The following is a 7,500-nucleotide window of genomic DNA, read 5'->3' on the forward strand; positions in this document are numbered from 1 at the left end:
AGGTGCAGGGGAGAGTGTTCCAGCGGCAGAGTCAGAGGTGCAGGGGAGAGTGTTCCAGAGGCAGAGTCAGAGGTGTAGGGGAGAGCGTCCCAGCGGCAGAGTCAGAGGTGCAGGGGAAAGCCTTCCAGAGGCAGAGTCAGAGGTGCAGGGGAGAGTGTTCCAGCGGCAGAGTCAGAGGTGCAGGGGAAAGCCTTCCAGAGGCAGAGTCAGAGGTGCAGGGGAGAGCGTTCCAGCGGCAGAGTCAGAGGTGCAGGGGAAAGCCTTCCAGAGGCAGAGTCAGAGGTGCAGGGGGAAGTGTTCCAGCGGCAGAGTCAGAGGTGCAGGGGAGAGTGTTCCAGCGGCAGAGTCAGAGGTGCAGGGGAGAGTGTTCCAGCGACAGAGTCAGCGGTGCAGGGGAGAGTGTTCCAGCGGCAGAGTCAGAGGTGCAGGGGAGAGCGTCCCAGCGGCAGAGTCAGAGGTGCAGGGGAGAGTGTTCCAGAAGCAGAGTCAGAGGTGCAGGGGGAAGCGTTCCAGCGGCAGAGTCAGAGGTGCAGGGGGAAGCGTTCCAGCGGCAGAGTCAGAGGTGCAGGGGGAAGCGTTCCAGCGGCAGAGTCAGAGGTGCAGGGGAGAGTGTTCCAGCGGCAGAGTCAGAGGTGCAGGGGGAAGCGTTCCAGCGGCAGAGTCAGAGGTGCAGGGGGAAGCGTTCCAGCGGCAGAGTCAGAGGTGCAGGGGGAAGCGTTCCAGCGGCAGAGTCAGAGGTGCAGGGGGAAGCGTTCCAGCGGCAGAGTCAGAGGTGCAGGGGAGAGCGTTCCAGCGGCAGAGTCAGAGGTGCAGGGGGAAGCGTTCCAGCGGCAGAGTCAGAGGTGCAGGGGAGAGCCTTCCAGCGGCAGAGTCAGAGGTGCAGGAGGAAGCGTTCCAGCGGCAGAGTCAGAGGTGCAGGGGGAAGCGTTCCAGCGGCGAGGGGGCCAGGGGAAGGGTGGACTTGAAAGTGAGAGTCGACAACCCGGGAGCGCTGGTCACGGGGAATCGAGGAAATGCTAGGATTCATGCTGAGGAGCCAAGGAGTAGGAGAGAGAGAGAGAGAGAGAGAGAGAGAGAGAGAGAGAGAGAGAGAGAGAGAGAGAGAGAGAGAGAGAGAGAGAGAGAGAGTACTTTGAAACTGATCTGGTAAAAGCAGGAGAAGCACCGGTAGCAGAGAGAGAGAGAGAGAGAGAGAGAGAGAGAGAGAGAGAGAGAGAGAGAGAGAGAGAGAGAGAGAGAGAGAGAGAGAGAGAGAGAGAGAGAGAGAGAGTACTTTGAAACTGATCTGGCAAAAGCAGGAGAAGCACCGGAAGCAGAGAGAGAGAGAGAGAGAGAGAGAGAGAGAGAGAGAGAGAGAGAGAGAGAGAGAGAGAGAGAGAGTGAGAGTGAGAGTGAGTACTTTGAAACTGATCTGGCAAAAGCAGGAGAAGCACCGGAAGCAGAACGACAAAGAGTGAAAGCTGGCTGGAATAAGCGGGAAGAATAACAGGTCATCTGTTAAACAAAACAAAAAGAAAGTTGAAGGTATAAAATGTACAGACTGTGATAGGAACTGTGTTATTCTATGGAGCTGACAGCTGGGCAACTGCAAAGAGGGAAGAGAACACGATGAGAAGAGAAATGAGGAAGGGCGGAGAGTGCAGATTTCAATGAAGACAAAAATGAGGGAATCCGCCAAAGACGTGGGGGTGGTCGATGCCTGGGAGGAGGCGCGGGAGGCGAGGCTACGCACCAGCAGAAGGGAGGAGGAGGAGGCGGTTGCGAAGAGGGCAGCGGGGTCGGTGGCGGAAGGAAGCAGGGAAGGGCGGGACGCGAAGGAGACGAAGGGAGTGTGTGAGAGAGAAGAAGAAGAAAAAAAAAACTGGTGGAATGCAGAGCGAGGGAGGAGGACGCGTCAGACTGAGGCGAGTGGAGAAGAGTAACCAGAGCAGCTGACCCCGGGACAGCTGGGACTAAAGCTGCGGGGAAGAAGAGGAAGGATTTGCAGTCGGGCGCGCACCTGGGTTCGTCCGCCAGCCTCGGGCTTTTAGGTCTCTTCCAGACAGCTGAACTCCGGACCACCAAGCGACCGCAAAGAGGACGAAATACAGTCCTCGAGTGCTTCCCATGGACGAGATGGACTGAGAACTAAACACCAGGAGCTCAAATATCCACGAGCCCTTTCTATTTACACTTCAGGCAAATGCAATTGGGAAGCAGACTTGAGTGTGGCTGCCTCTGAAAGCAATCCTCTCAGGATGGGCGCGCGCATTCCACTTGATGGATATGACCTTTTCGCTTGTTCGGGAACTCACTTGTTATTTCCACTCCTGATAGTGTACTTATAAGGACGGTAGGCATAATAATAGCATCAATAATGGTCATGGTAATAATAAGAAGTAGCGAGACCCGTGAAATTTCCACGGATTCCACGGAAAAAAAACAGACGGTACTTCTCTCTCCCTCTTTCACCCTGCTCTCCTACCTTTCGCTTCCCCTCTCCCTTTCCCTTCGCTTCCCCTCTCCCTTTCCCTTCGCTCTCCCTCTCCCTTTCCCTTCGCTCTCCCTCTCCCTTTCCCTTCGCTCTCTCTCTCTCCCTTTCCCTTCGCTCTCCCTCTCCCACCAACCTTCCCTCTCCCGCTCTGCCACCCCCCCTCCCCCCCCTCCCACTCCCTCCTCTTCCTCAAATTCCATCCTCCCTCCCACTTTAAGCCCTCCTCTTCCTCGCCTCCTTCGCTCCCTTCTCCACTCCCCTTCCTCTCCCATCTCCCCCTCTTTTCTGAGCTCCCTCCCCTTCGCCCTCCCCGTGTCCCTATTCCCCCCCTTCCTCTTTAGGTCCCCTCCGTTTCCCCTCCCCAACTCCGTGTAAATAAACTATTTCATTACAGTGTTCTTGCCACAAAAAAGAATGATGACGGTAAAAAATAGCAATAATAATAATAATAATAATAGAATAGGATTCTCGTGTGTATATCATACTTTAATATTCATGTTTTCAATTATCTTTCCATCTTACAACAAAATGAATTTACTTGAAGTCCGCAGTCGCAAGCAATATGAGTTTAGGAGGCGCTTGTGTGTGTACCGATTTCTGCTGATGATGATAATAATGATAATGATGATGACAATGATGATGATAATGATGATAATGATGACAATGATGATGGGAATGGTGATACTGATGATGGTAATGGTGATAATGGTGATGATTATGGTAATGGTGATAATGATGACAATGACGTGTGTGTGTGTGTGTGTGAAACGTGTGTGTGTGTGTGTGTGTGTGAAACGTGTGTGTGTGTGTGTGTGAAACGTGTGTGTGTGTGTGTGAAACGTGTGTGTGTGTGTGAAACGTGTGTGTGTGAAACGTGTGTGCGTGTGAAACGTGTGTGTGTGTGAAACGTTTGTGTGTGTGAAACGTGTGTGTGTGTGAAACGTGAGTGCGTGTGAAACGTGTGTGTGTGTGTGTGTGAACAAATGAATAAGTGAGAAAAGATATAAAAAATGAAAACATGAGGAAAAGGTGTCAGAGAGAGAGAGAGAGAGAGAGAGAGAGAGAGAGAGAGAGAGAGAGAGAGAGAGAGAGAGAGAGAGAGAGAGAGACATAGCTGGAAGAGGAGGTTTACGCCGTAGATTTTCATTGCTCAGAACAACTTTCACGCCCACACAAAAACCAAATCGCTTATATATATATATATATATATATATATATATATATATATATATATATATATATATATATATATATATATATATATATATATATATATATATATATATATATATATATATATATATATATATATATATATATATATAAACAAACGATACAAGACGGAATAAACCAAATCAAAACAAACGGTTTGCTCTCCACCCAGTTCCTGACATATTTCTTTCGGGAAAACTGATATTGATCATCATGACAACACGGACAAGGCGCGTGGCAGCGGCGACTCCACACAACGGAAGCGTAAACAAGCACGTGAAATAGTCCCCTCGAAGGAAACGGCTCCGAACGGCGTTTCTGTTGTCGCTCCCTCCTCCACAGAGGGTCTCAAACGAATATGCCGAAGGCCTTTTTCACTATTGCTTCGTCAGGGCAATAGTGAAAAGGCCTTCGGCATATTCGTGTGTTTTCTTGCCCTTCCCTTCGTCGTTACCTTTGCAATCCGTTCAACATGAATTCCACACAGAGGGTCTCCCAGGGTTGCCATTAGGGCCAGTGGACGCGGACATCCCCATAACATTTAGGACGCCTTCGGAAGCATTCGCAACCCGCGTGGTCGGTCTCCGGACACACCCTAAATTCACACACATTTACTTCAAGTCCGCAGTCGCAAGCAATATGAGTTTAGGAGACTATTGTGTGTATACCGACTTCTGCTGATGATATTAATGATAATGATGATGACAATGATGATGATATTAATGATAATGATGATGACAATGATGATGATATTAATGATAATGATGATGACAATGATGATGATATTAATGATAATGATGATGACAATGATGATGATATTAATGATAATGATGATGACAATGATGATATTAATGATAATGATGATGACAATGATGATATTAATGATAATGATGACAATGATGATGATATTAATGATAATGATGATGACAATGATGATGATATTAATGATAATGATGACAATGATGATATTAATGATAATGATGATGACAATGATGATATTAATGATAATGATGATGACAATGATGATATTAATGATAATGATGATAACAATGATGATGATATTAATGATAATGATGATGACAATGATGATATTAATGATAATGATGATAACAATGATGATGATATTAATGATAATGATGATGACAATGATGATATTAATGATAATGATCACAATGATGATATTAATGATAATGATGATGATATTAATGATAATGATATAAATGATAATGATAATGATGATGACAATGATGATATTAATGATAATGATGGTAATGGTGATAATGATCGCGTGATCGGTCTCCGGACACACCCTAAATTCACACTCGCATAGGAGACGGGACACGCGACGCCGCTCCCTTCCCACCGTCCATTGAAACAGCCTTCGAGGAACAGCCAAACGACGGGTCCCAACCGCGAATCGAGGCGACGGATTTCTCCCTGGCTCCCTCCTGCCTCCGCGCGCCCTTGCTGGAGGAGGCGGAGTGTCCTCCTCCCGCGACCACGGCCTCGTCTTTACACTCCGCAGGCGTGCCAACCGCCGGCCAGGCCTCCGACTCGCACATGTTGGTGCACTTGCGGCAGTACTGTGAGGCAAGTATCCGATAAATCCATCTTGGTGTATCTACTCCTCGTCTCCTTCGCTGCACCGGCCGACGTCAGGCATCCCGTGGTGCCGGATCACCATGGCTCGAGTCACCATACCAGGGGGGGGGGGTATCGAAGGTCCCATGGGGTATCGTAAGGTGCTGGGTCGCCAGAAGAGGCATCGCGAGGCACCCTTTGTGGCACCGGCCGACGTCAGGCATCCCGTGGTGCCGGATCACCATGGCTCGAGTCACCATACTGGGGGAGGGGGGGTATCGAAGGTCCCAGGGGGTCTCGTAAGGTGCTGGGTCGCCAGAAGAGGCATCGCGAGGCACCCTTTGTGGCACCGGGCGACGTCAGGCATCCCGTGGTGCCGGATCACCATGGCTCGAGTCACCATATCAGAGGGGGGGGGGTATCGAAGGTCCCATGGGATCTCGTAAGGTGCTGGGTCGCCAGAAGAGGCATCGCGAGGCACCCTTTGTGGCACCGGGTGACGTCAGGCATCCCGTGGTGCCGGATCACCGTGGCTCGAGTCACCATATCAGGGGGGGGGGTGTAGAAGGTCCCATGGGGTATCGTAAGGTGCTGGGTCGCCAGAAGAGGCATCGCCAGGCACCCTTTGTGGCACCGGGCGACGTCAGGCATCCCGTGGTGCCGGATCACCATGGCTCGAGTCACCATACCAGAGGGGGGGGGGGTTATCGAAGGTCCCATGGGGTATCGTAAGGTGCTGCGTCGCCCGAAGAGGCATCGCGAGGCACCCTTTGTGGCACCGGGCGACGTAAGGCATCCCGTGGTGCCGGATCACCATGGCTCGAGTCACCATACCAGGGGGGGGGGGGTATCGAAGGTCCCATGGGGTATCGTAAGGTGCTGGGTCGCCCGAAGAGGCATCGCGAGGCACCCTTTGTGGCACCGGGCGACGTCAGGCATCCCGTGGTGCCGGATCACCATGGCTCGAGTCACCATACAAGGGGGGGGGAGGGTATCGAAGGTCCCATGGGGTATCGTAAGGTGCTGGGTCGCCAGAAGAGGCATCGCCAGGCACCCTTTGTGGCACCGGGCGACGTCAGGCATCCCGTGGTGCCGGATCACCATGGCTCGAGTCACCATACCAGAGGGGGGGGGGGTTATCGAAGGTCCCATGGGGTATCGTAAGGTGCTGCGTCGCCCGAAGAGGCATCGCGAGGCACCCTTTGTGGCACCGGGCGACGTAAGGCATCCCGTGGTGCCGGATCACCATGGCTCGAGTCACCATACCAGGGGGGGGGGTATCGAAGGTCCCATGGGGTATCGTAAGGTGCTGGGTCGCCCGAAGAGGCATCGCGAGACACCCTTTGTGGCACCGGGCGACGTCAGGCATCCCGTGGTGCCGGATCACCATGGCTCGAGTCACCATACAAGGGGGGGGGAGGGTATCGAAGGTCCCATGGGGTATCGTAAGGTGCTGGGTCGCCAGAAGAGGCATCGCGAAGCACCCTTTGTGGCACCGGCCGACGTCAGGCATCCCGTGGTGCCGGATCACCATGGCTCGAGTCACCATACCAGGGGGGGAGGGGTATCGAAGGTCCCATGGGGTATCGTAAGGTGCCGGGTCGCCAGAAGAGGCATCGCGAAGCACCCTTTGTGGCGTGCCAGACCAGGAACTGAACTTCCAATATTAATTTTTCGACTTGTCATATCACCGCGTCGCTGAATCATAGCCACTATCTTCATTAGTGATACGAAACATCATTAGTTATTACATTATATATTAGTTATTATATTATCATATATTAGTTATTATTAGTTATTATATATTAGTTATTATATTATTATATATTAGTTATTATATTATTATATATTAGTTATTATATTATTATATATTAGTTATTATATTATTATATATTAGTTATTATATTATTATATATTAGTTATTATTAGTTATTATGATAGTTGTCCATTATCATAACCATCGCGATCCCTATCTCCAACAACACCACCATCATCATCCTCGTTACGACTAGCTATCCCACGAGCGTCGCCGCACCGTCGCCTCGGGAGGAACCAGCGAGCCCTTGGGAGACGCAGAGTGCCCCGCCTCCGCCCCGCCGCCCTTCGGCATCCTCGCGAACGGCCGATCTCGCCGCGGGCGGAACGGCTCGGAGGAGAACGGCTCGGAGGAGAACGGCTCGGAGGAGAACGGCGTGGGGGGGGGGGACGGATCCGCGGCGCCCTTCGCCTGCAGT

Source organism: Penaeus vannamei, chromosome 28, assembly GCF_042767895.1.
Source record: "Penaeus vannamei isolate JL-2024 chromosome 28, ASM4276789v1, whole genome shotgun sequence".
Taxonomy (NCBI): Eukaryota; Metazoa; Arthropoda; class Malacostraca; order Decapoda; family Penaeidae; genus Penaeus; species Penaeus vannamei.